Raw genomic sequence first — 21283 nt, 5'->3', positions numbered from 1 at the left:
AGAGATCCACATGACTCCTGTCTATCACTTAATATTTTGTGAAGTAAAAAACTGTGTTTCCAAGAAACAAATACGTTAAGGCATTTTAACTTTAAAGTGCCACTTCTGGTCAAAATACATGTCCATAATCCATAATAATGCTATTTCAGTAAAAAAGGTAAATCCCCCTCTCACATCCAAATCCACCCACATATTTGTTTAGAACTGTTTTATCTTGTAATAGCTGCTTAATGCATTTATTTATTTATTGGGGGGGGGGGTGTTATTGTTTGGTTTTCTCATTCTGACGATATCCATTCACTGCAAAGAATCCATTGGTGAGCAAATGATGTTATGCAATTTTTTTTACCCCAGATCTGTTCAGATGAAGAAACAGACTCATCTACATCTTGTATGGCCTGAATGGGAATAGATTTTCACCAATTATCATTTTTGGGTGAACTATTGCTTTAATTCATTCAAGATCTGTGCTTATCTTAACGAGGTCAAAACAAGTGCTATGCTGTGTGGCATTCAAAATACCCCTCCAGATTTGGAGCAGTTTAATCAATCATAATGACTAATTAGATGATTACCTGGTATAATCTGCATTTGGCATGTTTTCAATGCTGTCAACCGCTGCTGAATCAAACCCTGACAGCAACGACGCCATGCTTTGAGTTCAATCACTCAAATGACAGTCTACTGAGCTGTGGCTTCCTTTACAAATAGTTAGAGAGCCATAGGTAGGTCTGAAGATTTCAAAAGAAAAAAAATATTGTCTGGTATATAAGCCTAGTAATTATGGACAAGCATGGGCTAAAAGGAGTCCACTGAGTGGTGCAATGGAAATGCAAGGAAATAACTGACTTAAATGTTATAACTCGACCTAGAGGCAAACTCACCTAAGTGACTCTATAATGCGATGCCTACAGCGCTTCTGTTTTTCTTCAAGCTCAATTATCTACAATTGTCCTGAGAAATTTGAACTAAAGAATTTAATTTTCTCTCTAGGTAGCAATATGCATTTTTACTCAGATGGTAATGAACTTTTGCAATGCTAAAATTAAAATGAATTTTTCTCTTAACATATAGTGCACAAATAAATGTTTATCTCTTCAATCACTTACATTTGACATTCATATAGTCAAGGCTTTTAGTGAGCAGCTAAGAAAATTATTTTTCCTTTAAATTACCCTGGGAATAATTTTCTGATATTACTTGCTAAATATTTCTAGTGTCTTTCTTTGATGATTGGCATGGCTGTTTGTTATGATGCGGCCTCTACAGTAACGCCTCCTGTCAACATCAGTATGTCAGAGAGTTTATTCATTTATTTATTACATTTTTTTTGATAAATACAAATCTGAGAAATATAAATATTTCGAAGCATAAATGTCTTCAGAGTCACTTTTGATAAATTTTAATACATGCTTGCTGACTAAAGGTCATTAATAATAATTATTATAATAAATCTTACAAACTATAAACATTTGAAACGTCTTGGTAGTGTATATAATAAAATATTAGCAATTAATGTAAATTGCAAATTAAATTATTTTCAGAATACAGGGCTATATTTAAATGGTTATGACATCTATATCTATAATAATAATAATAATAATAATAATAATAATAATAATAATAATAAATAAATAAATACATAATCTGGTGACGTATGCAAGACTCTAATCATTGTGTTTGCCCATATACCACCCTGCGAACTCATATTCATCTGCCTCCACTTTGGAGTGCCACGCCCACATCTCAAAAAACAATCAACACATAGAATCAATTCAATGCCATATTTTTATACTTTTTTTATATATATTATACTCCTTTTTTTTCTTTTTTTTTTACAATAATCTATAATATAAGTCTCAATACAGAAGAAAAGATCTGTTGCTACTTCTGTTTCATTGCAACTTTTAATGATAGTCCACCCAAAAATGTAAATTGTGTCATAATTGTTGAACCCTCATGTTGTTTCAACCTGTATGACTCACTTAGTTTCATTCTGTGGAAAACATATAAGATATTTTTTTAAACAGGTCTCTTAATTTCTATAGATTTTAGGATGAAAAATAACTGTGATGTTTAAAACAATACTAAACTTGTTTCCTCCTCCTGTATAAATGCCCGTGCAATAAAGAACCAAACACAGAGTACCTTACACAGTACTCATATACTGAGCAAAGATTAAATCATCATATTTAATGATTTTATGAAGCCTTCATGCACCACCTAATGAAAGAGAAACATCCCTAAACAGGTCTGATTATTACAAAGCAAATTACTGAAATTCCCCATGGGATTTGATTCAATCAACTGCTGTCTTTTAGTACTGGTCATTAATGGTGCCTGAATTTCCCCAGGTGCTTCAACATGGAGATTTAATCCCATGATTAAATTACAGCTCTAGTCCTTTCAGGCGTGTGTCATATGTCCAGAGCTCTCATGGTACAGTCACATGATGTGATGCATCTCATCCTTTCTGAAGCATAACATTCCCTGCAACTGGCAAGAGCTGCGTAACAATTCTTCCTAAATATTTTTTTTTTCCTGAAAAAAATAACAGCATGTGGGTTTGAAATGGCATGTGGCATAGTAAATAATACAGACTTTTCATTTCTGTGTGGACTACTCCTTTAAAGGGATAAACTAAAACCATTTAATGCAGTGTTTCCCAACCACATTCCCATATTAGTAAAGCAGGAACTGGAAATGTGTTCCTTTTGACTCATGCGATCTCATCAATATTATATATACACACACAAAATGTTAATCATTATTTTGATCTTTTTTATAATTATTATTTTATTTGATCTTAAACTTAAGAAAAAGAATGATTTGATATAAAATCAACATATATTAAAAAAACACACACGCACACACACACACACACACACACACACACACACGCACACACATATATATATATGACATAAAAAAATATTTTCATTTCATCCATTACAACTGGATGTGTTAAAATGACTAAAAAAAAAAAAAAAAATGAATAGGCATATTGTAAATAAATAAATACTAAAACAGAAAATGTATATTACACTACATTATACATTACACACAAACACATTATATATATATATAAACACATTATATATATATATATATATATATATATATATATATATATATATATATATATATATATATATATATATATATATATATATATATATACACACACAAACACACGCGCACACACACACACACACACAGATATATACTGAACAGAAATAGACTGTATTTCTAGGGTTTTAAAAAATCTAAATCTTCCAAAGATTCCCCTTACATACATGTACCCCTGGTTGGGAATCACTGCTTTAATGACAGCTCAGATCCGCAAGAACAGAGTTTTGGAGCTCATGATATAACTTTGTACTTCATCCTGTCAATGATTATAACCTCAATCAGATTCAGCTGCACAAGAGACTTTCCAGAGTTTTTTTCTGCTGTTGCTCTCTGACTTTTGACTTCACTGTCAATGAGAACTGTTCTTCTTTTTGTGTTTCTTTACCAAATGCATCACCCGCAGTCATCACACACAGGAATCAAAGCTCACAAAGATAACAACATTTTTCACTGACCTGTAAAACTCCCCATGCAGAATTGAGTCTAATTGTAGGAAACAACAAATTTTATTCACTAGGTTTTATATGTACCACGGCCTCTCGGGTCAGGACAAAGGGGATTGGTTGACCCTCAAAGATTCTATTTTGAAGTTGATGAGATTATATATTTCATATTGACATTGGTAACCTTGACTCTGTTTAGAGTAGTTCTGTAATAACTGTATTTTATCTGATTAGTTTTCTCAGAGGCACACAGACTATGTTAAAGGGATATATGGAGCTATATATTCATATATTGAATATAATACTTTTTCCTTTGGATTTTGATTAAAAAAGACAATTGTGAGACAAAAAAAATACAATTACATGAGCAAATACTGTGAACGTTTTAATGTATTTGTACTTCAATACAAAATTACTTGTTTAATTCAATCATGGGTGAATCCTTATGGAGCTAGAAAATTCTAAAAAAAGAAAATTAAAATGTTTGTAAAATCTTTATTATCTAAAAGTTACATAATATGAAATAAAAACTATCCAAAATGCAATAAATAAATAAATAAATAAATAAATAAATAAATAAATAATTAAAATGTTTCAACTAAAATAATGTTTTTTTTTTTAAAGTTGTAAATTAAAACTAAGATTTTTGAAGTATGTTTTACAATAAAATGTTATCTCAGGCTTTCTATAAATTCATAACTTACTTTTTTGTGTTACTTAGAGCTTCTCTGTAATTAATTTGATATCAATTCTGCCAAGATCCCTTAGGGAAAACAACTAATAACTTAATTAACTTTATGAATGAAACAGTCATTTTAAAAATACTAACAGAACACAACATATTAACACTGATCAGAAAAAAAAAATCCTTAAACTAACCTTATAAATCTTTTTAAGTCGGTGAGTCTGTCAGTGGTCACAGCGGTGCAGCTCAGTGAAGGTAAGCTCAGGGCCACAGCAGACCCCAGGGAGCTGAGCTCCCCAACACACAAGGAACAACTCCTGTCAATCAAAACCCAAAGAAACATGAAGCAGAGACAGTGAAGAGCAGAGAAACTTCAGTGCAGAGGTCACATTCAAATGAGTGTTAAGAAACTTTATGCACATTCACATAGATCAGCACTCAGAGAAAGATTGCTTTATACTACACATGTGACAAGTGGTGTTTTATTTATTTCAGAATGGCCAAAGAAGTGTTTCTGTGAGACCTCCTAGTTACACAGTAGACACTGCCTGTCTAGAGCACTTCACACTAGAATGTGAAATATTTAGGATTTTTTTTTTTTAAATGGGCAGTAACTTTAGTAAATGTACACACATTTCAGTTCACATACTCATCCTGTTTTCATTCAACAAAAAAAAAAAAAAAGTACAAAAGCTGCCACTGGGGTCACCTTTGCACCTAAAGGGTTCTTATTGTACATTAAGTATATAGTACATATAAGTCAAAGCCAAACAAAATTGTTTTAGATTTCTGACACTATCTATCCTGAACATGGGGGAAAATATACAGCAATTAATTAAAAAAATATTAAATAAGAAAGAAAGAAAGAAAGAAAGAAAGAAAGAAAGAAAGAAAGAAAGAAAGAAAGAAAGAAAACAAATCTTTCTTTCTAACATATTTTATGTAACTTATAATTCATTTAGAAAGCAGAAGGTAATCCTGTCTGAATTGTACTATACAGCTGTAATTTAGTCCTACATGGCCATTTTCTACCATGTCTATGACTTTAAAAACTGCTTTATAAAAGCTTTATAACCTTTATACGACTTGTATGTAAATGTCCTCTTCACATGTAAAACTAAATATCAATTAGAGTGAAGAAAAAGCAAGCAAACTCAGTGGCAATAATCATAAGAACTTATTTTATTTGAGAAAATAAACAGAAAGAAGACGGATCCTTTGGCGTGTGTCTCTAAGGATTTTGAAGTACATTGTGTCTTGTGTTGAGGATATGGTCCTGTTCACACTGTGATCTATAGCTGAAGGTCTAGTGATGTGAACTGATACGTGCTGCTCACCTAGTCAACATGAATCAAAGCTTATGAGAAAAGACATGCATGACATAGCCAGCAGAAGAGTTCTGGCCTGGGTATCCGTTTACAGACCCTTGAGCCCGCATCACACAAACTGACATGTGCAATGCAAATGTAATATGTTACGAAATCAATTTACCTTCAGGTTCGAGCTTATTATTGTAAAAGCATTGAGAAGAGTGAGAGGCCTTGTAAAGTGTACCAGTGCTACTCAATAAAACTGGAACAATAAAGAGAAAAATAAAGCAAAAATAAACAAATTCATAATGTCAGCTTGATAAAACCTTGTCTGAGAGTTGTTATAAACCGTTTTAAAAAGCATTTGAAGGTTACAGAGAATTACAGACTATCCATTACAGGAAATCTGAAAGTCTGAACCGGTTTGGTATTTTTATATAATTTTATTTTTAATTTTTTATAACACACTCAGTAGTAAGTTTGGTGGACGTATTGTACAATGAAAAGTCAGAAAGGAATTAAACATTTTCAACATTAATGTGCAAACACTGTAAGTACACTATTTATAGGCTGAATTAAGTGTAGCATTTGCGCTCTGTTGTGTTTTTAATAAGCTTGCTCTCTTACTTTGACATTTGTCAGTTTCTGGCTTAAGAAAATGTAGATGTAAAAAAAGAGATTAAGAATTTTTAGTTTATATCTTGCAATTCTGAGAGAGAGAAAAAAGTTAGTCTGAGAAAAAGAATAGTTAATCTGAATTCCTAGATATTGTGATATTATTATTATTATGTGGCAGAAACTGTCTTCCATAGCCTTCTAAAGTGGAATTACTTTTCTTAAAAATATAAGTCCACAAAGTTTTTTTGTTCTTATGTCTGTATACAAAAAAAGAAGACCCGTTACAGATTCGATTTATGTATTGCTCTTCTCCGTATGATCAAAACTGAAAATGTAATTTAAGTTCGTTTCGGGGTTATCAGGAGCTGTGACTCATAATGCGTATACACGTTAATCGACTCCAGAGGGTTAAACTAAGTTAGAGAAAGCTTTTTAACATCAAAATAATAAGTCACCTACATCATCCTAAGTTCCACTGATACAAGGAGTATATTAGGTCCAGGCGAGGGCACCTTCATTATCTCCAGTCTGGCAGAAGAAATGGACAAGTGAGTGTGTGCTTGACTTATTAAGGTCAATGAACAAGCGTGTGGGTGAACGGACTTGGCACATGCCAGCAGGTAAAGACAAAAGCTCGAGCACAAGAGACTAATCAGTTCTTTAGCACATCCCTCTGGAGCCACATACACACACATGGTTCTCCAAGCCGTTGAACCAGGACCGACCACGGTGTCAGACAGAGTTTATTCCAGCTGAAATCACATAACCGGTCACTAAACATAAACGCACACCAGCAGCTGCAGCAGTGACCATAACATTGAAGAATCCTTGAAAATAAGAGTGCATATGTAGAAAAAAAAAAGTTGTCAGAGCGGTAAATACAAGGCAGCTGAGAGGAGACCTGAACCATGTGTTCTGGACCTCTACAGACCTCTGATCCTCAGTCTTGTAGTTTCTGCTCGACTTCATCCTGTGTCCTTGTGAGGTGGGAAGAAAATGAGTTGGGCCTCAGCAGAGTGATGTCTGTACTGCATTTAAAACATATGACTGAAAACTATATCCAGATCCGACCATAAGGATGCCATGAAATTGCTTGACAAGAACAGTCTTCTGCCCTGTGTTGATGTATTTCCTGTTAAAACAGGATACAGGAGAAACTTGAACCAAGAGCTACGTGTCTCAATATGATACAAGCATATTTTTGGTTAGCAATAAATACAATTAAAATTGTAATTCATTTTAAAACACCTAAATACACAGTCAGGAAAAGCATTATGTTTATGTTTTAGCACTATTTATATCGTATATAGTGTTTATTAATATTTTAAACAAGCCCTTTCTTAATTTTAGCTTTAGTACTTGTTTGTGCTTTTGACATTTTATCAGTTTTTTATGTTTCTATTTAGCTTTGATTTAATTTAATTTTAGTTTTTGTAATTTGTGTTTTGAAATAAAATGTTCTCAATTTCAGTATATTCTCAAATCTATAATATTAGTAATTTTGTTATCTGCTTTTGTAATTTCTATTAGTTCTTCATTCAAATATCTATACTTTATTTCACCATTTATTAAATTAACAAAATTACTCTACTGCTATCAGTTTTGTTTAATAATAACAACATTGGTGAGAAATTGCTAAAACTATCACTTGACATTGAATAAATTATTATCATTCACTAATATAATATGATATGATATATGATATGATATAACCCATACTCTAAAAATATATGTAAAAATTAAAAAAAAAATTTGATTTACTAAAGATTGATGCCATAACATGTAAAGTTAGTCTTTATCTTTAATAAAACTTAATTATTTGTGAAAACACCCAAGCAATCGAAAAGGCCAACCGTGAATGAGTTGCTTATAGAATTTATTATTGCGGGAAGTCGTGGCCTAATGGTTAGAGGGTTGGACTCCCAATTGAAGGGTTGTGAGTTCTAGTCTCGGGCCGGACGGAATTGTGGGTGGGGGTAGTGCATGAACAGTTCTCTCTCCACCTTCAATACCACGACTTAGGTGCCCTTGAGCAAGGCATCGAACCCCCAACTGCTCCCCGGGCGCCGCAGCATAAATGATGCCCACTGCTCCGGGTGTGTGCTCACAGTGTGTGTGTGTGTGTTCACTGCTCTGTGTGTGTGCATTTCGGATGGGTTAAATGCAGAGCAAAAATTCTGAGTATGGGTCACCATACTTGGCTGAATGTCACTTCACTTTATTATAAGAGCTTCATTCACCAAGCCGTGTCATATCTCTGTAAAAGAGATATGAGTTGAATATTCCTTTAACTTCTTATTAATTCTATTTTCCTGCAGAACATGATTTAGATGTTAATGACAATAAGTTGAAGATGAGGTAAAGTCAAAGCACATTAATTGAGTTTGGTGACTTCTGTGGCTACTTTAGGAAACTTCACTTTCATTGCTCTAAATGTTAGACTAAAAAGGCAGATGTTGGAATGTTTGACAAATATGGCCATTACAGCTGCGAATATCGAGTGAGTGAAGAATGAATTTACTGGAAATGTCCAGCTAACATTTTCAATGTCTTTGATTTGCTGTCAAGCGTAAAATTGTTGTCCTCTGTCATAAATGGCATTATATAATTTTTTCCTACCATTTTTTTAACATAAAGCATCTTTATTTCACAAGACAGGAAATCACTTGATAATTTCAGAACGCAGTCTGATGTCAACAGTGAATAACAGTCTGCAGTCTGAAAAAAAACCCACTTCTAAACACTCCAGCCGTGTAATGAGCAAGCAGACTGGGCTAACGGCGTATTCCTGTAAGAAAACAAACACATTAGAAGAACCCGCCTCTCCAGTGGCCTACAGCTAGAAAGACATGATCAGAGAGAGACTTAACCGAGAGAGTTGGACAGAGACATATGAAGGACGCCATTCTGTGAATGCTCCTGTTCAGAAGATGATTTTCATAACCAGCATTTAAAATTAGTTCAGCTGGATCAGAGAATGTCCACAGAATGTTAAGAGCACAGAGGTCAATTATACTTTAAAAAAATAAAATAAAACAAGGATTATTGGAGTATGTTTTATAAGAAAATATTATTTCAGTTGTTCTACTTTAAAATGTTATGTTTATTTCAATGTCAACTTGCCATCTCCTTGTAATTATTTGTGAAATTTAGCAATTTCTGACAGAAAATGAATTATACACAATTTTTTTTCAATGTATCTGTCATAAAATTCAATAAATTCCCAAAATATCCTGTCCATCATGTTTTTTACTGAATATCCCTTTTTACTCAGTGTCACATTATGCAAGTAAAATAGGTTGCAAACTGTTTACTGTATTTTAATGCATTTATGTCTGTATCAATTTAACATGTAATTTAACATGACCAAATTGATTACTTAACACATTTGCGGATAAATTGATTAATTAATCAACAGCTGGTAAGCTTAACTAATAACTAACAAATTACAACTGACAAATTAAATAAGAAACCTGTTGATATTCCTCTCATGCAAACAGAATCCTATTTTGACAGCCCTAAAAAAATCAAGAATACAGCAATATTGTGAAACATTATTGTAATTTAAAACAACCTTTTTTCTGTTTTAATAGATTTTAAAAAGTAATTTATTACTGTGATAAAAAAAAGCTGTATTTTCAGCATCATTACTTCAGTCACATGATCCTTCAGAAATCATTCTAATATACTGATTTGCTGCTAAAGAAACATATTATATGTAGAAACATATTAGGTATTTTTGTGGAAATCATGATTTATTTATACATTTTTTCATGAATAAAAAGTTAGAAAGAACAGCATTTAATTAAAATAGATTTTTTTTAATTAATTTTCTTTTAATATAATCACTTTTAATCAATTTAATGCATCCTTGCCGGACAAAATAGTATTAATTTCTTTAGTGCATTTGTGATACATCTGTAAAACTGAAATGAGTCGACACTTATGTATAGGGCCCATCAATAAACTTTACTTTACAAATCCAAATGGAAAGAGCTTAAGCAGTGTTGCTGTAGTTACATCCTCAGGTGAATGTGACTTCTGTTTGTGAGCATCTATTTAGCACATTGTGACAAGCGTGTAAAATTTATGGTGGCTAAAAGGTCACTTACAGCACAGTTTAATGTGTATATATACACTTAACAGTAAAAGAAACAGTAACCAAGCTCTCTTAATGCTGTTCGTGGACTAACATTTAGTCCAGTCCATATATCCTGCAAACTGGCTGAACGTCGGACCGTGCTTTCAGGAGCAATGCAACTCTCTGGACGGCAGGCTGTAGTGAGACTGAGCAGTAGGAGCTCACGAGAGCCTGACAATGGAGACCTCAGATCCAGCAGACATCCTCAGACATGAGGTCGCCAGTTCAATATTAGCAGCACAGAGCAGGATGTGATCTGAGCCCAGAGGAAGACACACATTCAGGGCCCTGCTGAGTGCTAAAGAGCGCTAGCATTCACAAATCACAGTGTGATCTCTTATTCACGGAGGCCAGAGGAAAGCACCACACTCTTGTGGTTTGTATTTTACTCTTTGAATATTAAATTAAGATGAATTAAGTGTCTGTATAGTGAATCTGCATGCATTGACACATCTCTGTGCATAATATAACAGCAATTCCATTATAAAGATTTATTATCCTTTGCAAAGTTCTGCTCATTCATAAAGTCTAATTACTTGTTGCAATTAGATGAGCAATACACTTCATTTTTTTCTTTCATTTAGCAGATGTTTTTATCCAAAGCCTCTTAAAAAATGAAAACGTTACAACAAATCTGATTCATCCTGAGAAGACTTCCTTACATTTTCTCATTAAGCAGACAGTTACAAATGAGGAAAAAACTTCAGCGAAGATGATTTAGAATTTGCAGACAGTGATATGAGAAGTTTTGCAAAATGTACACGTGAACAACTTGACAGACATAAGTGTTTATGACTCCTTATTAAGAATTTACCAAGGATTTATTAAACTCAGTTTGCTCATGCAATATAACACATCATTCTGAAATGACTGCTTTTTGCCATTTTTGAGGAATCGTAAATATTTCATATTTTTATAACTGTGACTATAACAGTTTATCCATATAAGTTTTAGCATATACCCAAAAAAAAAAAAAAAAAGGAATGAACCTTTTCAACCTGCTGTAAATATTATGCACAAATATCTATGTTTAAAAATTTGGACCAGGCTGAATAAATATCATTTGTGGTATATTGTGGATTACAACAAAATATACATTTTGACTCATCCATCATTTTCTTGGTTACATTGTATAATGGGGCCAATTTTTGGAGGACTTTAAAAGCAGGAGGAAGCCAGTCACTGAATCTAGACGGTTAGATGATTGCGTAACTTACAGTAGAAACCCTTTCTCACCAAAATACCATGAAAGATCTACCTGTGGCATAAGACTTAAACCATCAGGGTACAATTATAGTGACATAAGAGGGGACAAAAAGATCCAGAGATTTACAATGTCTCGGGCTGCAGACATGTCTAGAGGAATGAGGACGGATGATCCTGAGCAGCTCTGGCCAGCCGCGAGGCAGCCTCCGTTAAATGCCCGCTTCTGAAGCCTGACTGATTGCTATCTAGCAAGTACTTCTGTGAGAGGGAAAAGTTGCCTGATTTAAACCACTGTCTCAAGTGTTTTTGCCATGAACCGGAGGAAAGATATAGGTCTGAACTGTTCTACTGTAGAGCAGTGAATTCTTTTAAAGCAGTGTGATTAGAATGTAATGGGGCAAATGTCAGTGAGGATATGATGTTTTACTGAAATGCATTTGCAAATCAAACTGATTTTTATTTTAATCTTTTTTTTTTTTTTTTTTGAATGATATTAGAAAAAAAACTGTTTATCAAAAAATAGTAACACTTTACAGTGAAGTTAAAATTAGTTAATATATAAGGCATCATGTACAATTATTTTGTACAGAAATTATTCTCTTTTTTATTTTACAAACATACAATTATCCACTCCTAATTCATGGGTGGTAAAATTATATAGCTAATGTTAATTTACACAACTTTAAATGTAAAAATTATTTGCCAGCTTTTCTTTCCTCCAAAAAAATAAAATAAAAAAAAGCATTTGTGGAAAATGTTAAATAATCAGAGTTGATACACTGAACTGAAGCCCAAACTCTTCCGTCTCAAATCCCAGATGATCTGACTGTGAGCAGAGTCTCTGCAAACTTTCTTACCCTTCCAATCCATGGATGTTACAGCTCTGACTCTTTTCTCACAGCATGGTTTCTTCCCAAGCCTTCTCTCGGTCCTCATCCTCAGGCTGCCCCCGCGTGTCCGTGTGGCTGTGATTAATTCAGCTAGGCTCTGGGAGCTTTACACAGCTAACGGCAGATCAGCTGTTCTGCAGTGTCCTGCACAGAAGAAGGATCATACATGATATATAACAACAGATGAGAAGGGGAAAAAAGAGGACACAAGAGAGCAGTACAGATGAATATGAGGAGCAAAAAGGGTTTCAGTGTCCCTTAGCGCCCACTTTGTGTCTCTAGAGATCTGATTCTACCCAACAGAATTATTGATGAAGCACGTAGCAGAAAACAACACACTTATGAAGACGCTAGGAAACTCCAGATAGCTGGAAGGGAAACAGAGCATGAAAAAAATGAAAAATACTAGTAAGAACAGTAATAACAATTATGAAAGCCTCACTGTAGAATCATGATACCTGCTATGATAGTACTTGGTAAAAAAAGATTTTTTATTTTATTTTATTCTTTATTCTATATTAATCTGGGGATATATAAATACTTTTAATATTAAGTTTTAATGTATGATTGTGGCGAGTGGGGCGGGGCCGAGAGGCGTGGGAACGAGGAGTGAGGCCAGGTGTAGTGATTGGAGATGAGCTACACCTGCGCCCCACCGCCAGTATCGAGTCCCACGTAGGAGATGGAAGGATATAAAACTGGAGCGACGACCGTGAAGGACGAGAGAGGACCAGGCCTGGGACATTATTTTATGTTTTGGCTTTTATTTGTAATAAATAAACTGTTTTGTTTATTTTTGAATATTAAAGTGATTTTTGATTGTGCGCCGGTTCCCGCCTCCTTCTTCCCGATGAATAGGAAGTTTTTATCGTTACAATGATTAATTGCAGAAAATAGTTAGATGCATTTTTTAATCAATTACCCTAAAAAAAATAAAAAATAAAAAAGGTTGATCTTCTAAAAGCTCCAAAATGATTGCCTTTAAATCACACTCAAAGATTCACTCAAAATAAAGATTCAAAATGGTAGCAGCCCTTAAAAATTCAATGGAGTAAAAAAGTTAATAAATAAAGTGAAGAATTAAATAAAGCAAATTGGCCGTTGATATCAAAATGAATAAAATAAACTAAAAACTAAACTTAACTAAAAGAACATTTTTGAAAGCTCCAAAATTATTCCTATAAAATCAAAGAACAATGAATCAATCAAAACCAAAAAGACAACAGCTCATAACACACATAAATAAATCAAACAATCAATCAATCAATTTAAACAACTACTGCTTTCAAAATACAAAAATTTAAGCCATTGACATAAAAATAAATAAATAAATAAATGTTAAAATTTTCTGAAAACTCCAAATTTATTATATGAAATCAAAAGCAAATAATCAAGAATCAAAATGACAGCAGTCCTTACCATTTCAAGCTAGTAAATAAATAAGATAGAAAATAATTTAAGTATATAAATAAATGCATAAATACAATTTATTCTCATTCATAAAAATGGAAACCACTGATGTCATAAAATAAAATAAAATAAAATAAAATATCACTTATTAATATCAAAACAAATCTAATGTAATATTAAAATAAAATCAAGAATCAAAAAGACTAGTTAAAGACTAGTTAAAGACTAGAGTAGTTAAAAATAAATATAAAAACACTCACTCTCAAAACACTCCTCACAGATATCAAAATTCTACAGAGAAGGTCAGAACCAGAAAAACACTTTTTAGTTGCTTATTATTACAAAGAATAGAGCTAGTGAAATATCACTTATTAATATCAAAACAAATCTAATGTAATATTAAAATAAAATCAAGAATCAAAAAGACTAGTTAAAGACTAGTTAAAGACTAGAGTAGTTAAAAATAAATATAAAAACACTCACTCTCAAAACACTCCTCACAGATATCAAAATTCTACAGAGAAGGTCAGAACCAGAAAAACACTTTTTAGTTGCTTATTATTACAAAGAATAGAGCTAGTGACAAAAGGCCAAGAGTAATCAGAGACTACAGCACTAATTAACAGGAATATCTTCTAAGCACACTGAGGCAACAGATACAGGGGTCCGTCGAAGCATGAAGCCCAGTTTGAATAGAGATGAATGGCTCCATATATCATTAACACTCCCAAAGAGCAAATAGCAGTCAGGCAAAACAAAAGCCCACAGGTTTCGGACACCATTCATTCCATTTGTAATATTAACCGCTGTGTAATCTCTATGTGGCATAGAGAACTGCAGTGAGAAGAAGGGAAAAGTGCACTGAATAGACATGTTTTATCAATAAATGATACCACACTGGGGGATTCTGGGAGGCTCTGCTCTCAATTTAAAAGCTCATCATCTTGTGACAGCAGGAGAATGTGCATGCATGGGCTGGGATCTCCTTTGTCCTGTTCATTACACAACCCTCCACATTTAAATCTCATCAATGGTGAATGTTTTTATCTCAACTGTAACAGAAGCCGACCTTTCTTATTTCTCATAGAAGAGTGATTAGAAATCAAATGGGATAGAGGAGCGGATGGCATTCTCCCATCAGATCCTGAGCGAAAGGTAACGTAGTAGGACAGTTACAAGCATTTCATCATTGTTACCTCACTGTCATGAGCACGTAATGGAGATGCCTTGTGAGATTTCTATGTGGTGTTTGAAGGCTTCACAGTGGACCGTACAGAACTCAACCCAACCTGACACTTTTATTCAAGCTAAACTCAGACAAACTGCCAAAAAGTGAGCAAACACAAACATATAAATGATTCTCATATCATTTATCCCTTCAAAATGTTAGACATACTCACATTTAGTGGCAAAAATTAGCATTTACAAAATAAAAAAATAAAAAATTACAATTAATCTTGATTCCCTACAAAACCAAGCAAACTCAAACAATTTATCCCTTCAATCCATTCTATCCATTCAATATTTGAAAAGTTCTCAAATAATGTGTCAAGAACAAGTATTAATGTTCAAAACGTGTTGTCCAGACATGCAGTGCACACCAGGGTTGTTAATTAAATTACATGATATGCAGAATAATTAATCAGATTAAATCCCAATTACTTACATATCTACATTAGCTGAAAAAAGCCTCTAAATAAAGATAATTTAAAGACAGATTGAGGCTATGTCGATTTTGGATTTGCAAAAAAAAAACTACTATAATTTCCGCAGATTTTATTCATGATTAACTGCATTAATTTGTCACTTTAATTTAATGTAACCCTAATCTAACACATATTTATTAACTGATCAACCCCACAGCAAACACTCAATTATACCAACGTACAAGGAAGGTTTCTCCAATCATAGACTCTAGAATACCCTGTTAACAGAAATAATCCAACCCAATTAAAACTGATTCAGGTTTTAAGCTTCAGCAGGTTTGGAACCGAAAAATTGTGTGGACATTAGCAGGCTCATTGTTTATGAATGAACCCATATTTTTGTTTTGCTAGTGGAGATGTTCTTGAGGGTTGTTAATATTGAATTCAGTGATGAATGTGTGTAACAATGTTTACGAGCAGTAATAAATCTAAGGGCTTCATGGTGAGATGAGTCAAGAGCATCTGAAGTTGAGCAGGCGAGAGTATAGAGATGCTGTCTGGGGCGGGGGGATGAGAATAAACCAGCTTCTCCTGAAAATGACTTGTTTTGTGCCAAAGCTAAATCAAAGAAGGACCTTGGGTTTCACTGCCGAGTGAGCCAAAACAGTTTTTTAGAGAACAAGTCGCATGGACTGTTTTAGTGTCTAAGGCTCTTGCTAAATGATGTGCTTTAAATGTCCAGTCAATGTAATGCAGAAACAGAATAGTTGCCTAAAGCAGTCCTGTTTTATCACGACTATATCCTTAACCAACATAAAGTCACTTTCTGAGGATTTTCAGGGTAATTTGTGTACTGCAATCCAAGTGTCAAAATAATCACGTTTCATAATGCATGAGGTAGGAAAAGTCACAAGCATGTGAATTTATTAGTTCATAAAAACTGTCAGTGCGGTGACTCATCAGATCAGACCGTACATCTTATCACTGTTGTATGAGCAACATGTCATCTGCGCTTAATTAGCATGCTAAATCAAACCTGCGCTGTGCCGAAATACTCAGGAGATATTTTGTTATCTTAAAAATTTACAGTCAAGCAGTCAGGGCCAGCCCAAGCCTTTATGGGGCCCGAAGCAGAATTTTATTTGAGGGCCTCTCGGTGCCACAAATACAATTAATTATTTTCAAATGCTTGATTATTCGCACACTATAAATCTAACACAACCATTGTTCTAGCTGTGTTGATTACATCATACCAATGTCTGCCTGGCATGTTTTTACCCTTCTGTGATTTTTAATTGTAACAGCAGCAAAGCCACAAGATTGGTCAGGTGTTAATTTTCACTTTAACATTCAGTCTTACAGTGTTAACACGTATGGTACTTGTTAATGTGGAGTACTGAAAAGTAGCTAAATAAGTCAGCAGACAATGTATTTACGGAACAGAGTGTTATTTTAACAACATAAATTATTAAACACAGAAGCAAGCCATCTGTACACCTAACAACAACTCTTAATCTATAACTAGATAATTGAGGCATAATGATATGCAAAGACCCAAAATGTAGGCTAAGGTAAACAATGTTAAGCTGTTATTAGAGCCATGTTTATGAAACATTAGGAGGTTTATTTTTATTACAATAATATATACCCAGGAAAGTTATTTTTATAAAGAAGACAAAAAACTTTAATCTAAAACTAAGTTAAATGTTATGTTATAATATACTGAGATGTCAAGGCTATTTACGGACGTTTAATCAAACGTTAACTTCCATAAAACAAGAAGATACCTTAATTACTAATTAACTAGCCACCACTGTGGAAACAATGAGATGATACATATAGATTATTAAACAATGTTTTTGCATAATTACCATTGCCAATTAACATACAAAATAAATAAATGAAACTTAGGGCCACGGGGCCCTAAGCATCCCTTTAGTTCAGTTAGACCTATGTATTTATGGTGCAGTAAATATACCAATTTAGTTGTCAAATGACATAATTATCAAAGCTAGACAAATTTATACAGTTGTATTTTGTATAAGATTGTGTCCAATTGCTTTTTGATTCGCGAACCCGCTCCGAACTCCCGAACTGACTCAATTGAGTCGCGAACCCGATACGAACTCCTGAACTGATTCAAATGATTCGCGATCCCGCTCCGAACTCCCGAAATTACTCAAATGATTCGCGAACCACAAACTGACTAAAATGATTCGCCAATTTGCTCCAAATCCCCAACTGACTCAAATGATTCGCGAACCCGCTCCGAACTCCCGAACTGACTCAAATGATTCGCGATACCCAAACTGACTCAAATGATTCGCGAAACCGCTCCGAACTCCCGAACTGATTCAAATGATTCGCGATACCCAAACTGACTCAAATGATTCGCGATCCCGCTCCGAGCTCCCGAACTGATTAAAATGATTCACGCTCCGAACTCCCGAAATGACTCAAATGATTCGCGATCCCCAAACTGACTCAAATGATTCACGCTCTGAACTCCTAATCTGACTCAAATGATTCGCGAACCCGCTCCGAACTCGTGAACTGATTCTAATGATTCACGATTCCCAAACTGACTCAAATGATTCGCGAACCTGCTCCAAACTTCCAAACTGATTCAAATGATTCGCGAACCCGCTCAAATGATTCACGCTCCGAACTCCCAAGCTGACTCAAATGATTCGCGAACCCGCTCCGAACTCCCAAACTGATTCAAATGATTCGCGAACCCGAACTCCCGAACAGATTCAAATGATTCGCGATCCCCAAACTGACTCAAATGATTCGCGATCCCGCTCAGATATCCCGAACTGAGCCGAAGTCAGTGGACAAAGAAAATGATAGTAGAGAGAGAGAGCAAGAACTATCCACACATCTGACATTCTGCTGAATAACAGTTGACATTAAATCAAAATAACCATTTTACTGACCAACATGACCAACTTACTGACCCCACACTGTTGTATATCACAGTACCGGATTTTTGCTGCATTTTCCTAAAATAATGCATCTTTGGTGAGCAGAAGAGACAACTTTCCAAAACATATGCACATATTATGACGTGACATACGTGGTGACCCATACTCGAAATTCGTGTTCTGCATTTAATCCATCCAAAGTGCACACACACAGCAGTGAACACACACACACACACACACACACACACACACATACACACGGAGCAGTGAACACACAGCCATTTGTGTTTCGGCACCAGAGGAGCAGTTGAGGGTTTGGTGCCTTGCAAATCTTCTCAAACCAAAATAACAAACACACTTACTTGGTTTTTAATGGAGCAAATCTTCATATAAAAATAATTTCATCCCACATAAACTCAAGCATTCCATGTCTCCTGGAAATCAATTAGCAAACAACAAAACAACTACAACAAAAATACTTGCTAAACTATTACAGCATATATATAATCAGTTTACATATTTCAGTCACTGAAGTCTCAGTGTTGTTTAAGATATTTTAACTCTGTATTTAATGGTGCTATATAAGTAAAACTGACATTGACATTAAATTTTTAAAAGATGTAATATATATAAAAGATGTTATATATATATATAATAAAAAAGTTTAGGCAGAGTACATTGTACTCATTTTATCTAGAAAATAGTACTTTCAAAATGTTAGTATAATTTTCAGTGTATGTGTATATATTATTTATTATTTAGTATTATGTATTATTTAGTCACTAATTCTGGATTATTTTAGTGATTTTGCGGTGTATCAAAATACGTTAATAAGTTACAGTAAGGATATGGAGTTAATGCTACACTATAAATAAAAAAATGAGACTGCAGATTCAGATATTTTGGTCTTGGAAGATTCTATTGAAAAAGTTTATATTGAAATCTGAATGATAATGCAGACTTTAATTCAGTCTAAGCACAATTTGAGACAACTGAGACAATGTTAAGATCTCTTTTGAAGCTCTGAGAGCTTTTGTCTAATAAGGAAATAGCTGTAAAACACTATCTGATTTTTAAAAAAATATTACATTTGTGGGTTCTGTTTGCTGTGGGTTGAGTTCTCTTAAATATTTAGATTGTTTTATTATTATCCTGTCTCAGTTTTTTTATTTTATTTACTGAAATAGTAAGGTTCACCTAAAAGTTCCTCTTTTCAACACTTTCACAAAACGACAAACATTCATTTATTCAGAGCTGGAGGCAAAACAGTTGCTTCTCTTTTTTCTTCCGTGCAGATAAATGGTTGGTGGGACTGATAGTTTAATGTGCTGTGGAGTTTAAAAGAAACACATTAGCATGTTTGTTTCATATTCAAATGTTTGTGCTAATCAGCAGTTGTGTTAATTGGTTATAGCTGGAGGAATGCCTCAGAGAACCTTTAAGAATAGACCATGAAAAATGACAAATGAGGACAACAGGGAGAAAACCTGCATGAAATAAGAGACGGACTGGGAATTTTGTGTTTTCCCTAGATGCCGCCTTTGCAAGACCATCCAATAGAGCAGCTACCTGTAAACTAGATTTAAAAGTACTTGGACATATGTGAGGACTCTGGAGAGCAATTCCGTATCATTTCATATGCGAAATACACAATAAAACTATATAATAAACCCAGCAGTCCTGATGCAAAAACAACAGCATGTTGCAAACTGCCCATGGTTAAATACACACACAATCCAGATCATTTTCTGCCATTACAACTGTTTGTTTAAGGGTTGATCATAATAGTGTCACTTATAAAAGTATGAACTATTACAAATGTTTGGTCATGTGTGCAAACACACCTGTCGTGAAGTACAAGGCTTTTTAAAAAAGATATTTGGTCAAACCTTCTATTACTGTATTCAATTTAATTAACGATGTTTTAGAAGTGAGTGAAGCACTTAAATGTAGCAGAAGAAAAAAAAAAGAATAAATAATTAAAAGCTAAATCTACTGTTAAATTGGTTTTTACTGTTGAACAAGGTCAGGTTTCTTAAATTTAAATTAAAGCCCCACAATCAATCCATGATCAGAGCGTTAAATCCATTTTTAGCAACAATGTTTGGGTTGTGCTGAACACTTTGTCATTGTTTGACTTGTTTTAAGTTAATTTATACTATTAAGATGGCTACTTCTGAGTTAAATTTCTGACTGAAATGTAAAATCACTGATACACTCTGCATGACTTCAACAATACTCAATGTGCTTAAATAACCAGAATTATTTGAAGGAATAATTAATTTTTTTTAATATAAACCCGATTCCCGATGGAATAAATTACAAATATCATAAACGTATATTTTATTCATAATAGAATATAAATAACATATCAAATGTTGAAAGTGAGACATTTTGAAATGTCATTCCAAATATTGGCTCATTTTGGATTTCATGAGAACTATACATTCCAAAAAAGTTGGGACAGGTAGCAATAAGAGGCCGAAAAAAGATAAATGTAAATATAAGGAACAGCTGGAGGACCAAGTTGCAACTTATTAGGTCAATTGGCAACATGATTGGGTATAAAAAGATCCTCTCAGAGTGGCAGTGTCTCTCAGAAGTCAAGATGGGCATAGGATAACCAATTCCCCCCAAAATTCTATAGATCAAAAAAGAAACCATATCTAAACATGATCCAGAAGCGCAGGCATTTGCTTTGGGCCAAGGCTCATTTAAAATGGACTGTGGCAAAATGGAAACCTGTTCTGTGGTCAGACGAATCAAAGTTTGAAGTCCTTTTGGAAAAATGGGACACCATGTCATCCGGACTAAAGAGAACAAGGACAACCCAAGTTGTTATCAGCGCTCAGTTCAGAAGCCTGCATCTCTGATG

At 33.9% G+C, this 21283-nt stretch overlaps 1 long non-coding RNA gene across 2 annotated transcripts in view; it reads right to left on the bottom strand.

Moving 5' to 3' along the window:
* Positions 1-4436: 4436 nt before the first annotated feature.
* The window catches only part of LOC113113155 (uncharacterized), a 39745-nt gene continuing 22898 nt past the window's right edge, over positions 4437-21283 (bottom strand). Inside the window, exons 2-3 of one of the 2 annotated variants that reach the window (XR_003293549.1) lie at positions 12393-12569; positions 4437-4577 (exon numbers count right to left, since the gene is read on the bottom strand). This is a non-coding gene — a long non-coding RNA (uncharacterized LOC113113155). Of the gene's footprint in view, positions 4578-8859; positions 8977-12392; positions 12570-21283 lie in introns of those variants that run through there. The other variant, XR_003293550.1, reaches the window with a different exon arrangement.

Source organism: Carassius auratus, chromosome 13 (genome assembly GCF_003368295.1).
Source record: "Carassius auratus strain Wakin chromosome 13, ASM336829v1, whole genome shotgun sequence".
Lineage (NCBI taxonomy): Eukaryota > Metazoa > Chordata > Actinopteri > Cypriniformes > Cyprinidae > Carassius > Carassius auratus.
Note: the sequence above shows the minus strand (reverse complement) of the source record. Positions and strands in the feature narration are given on the sequence as shown.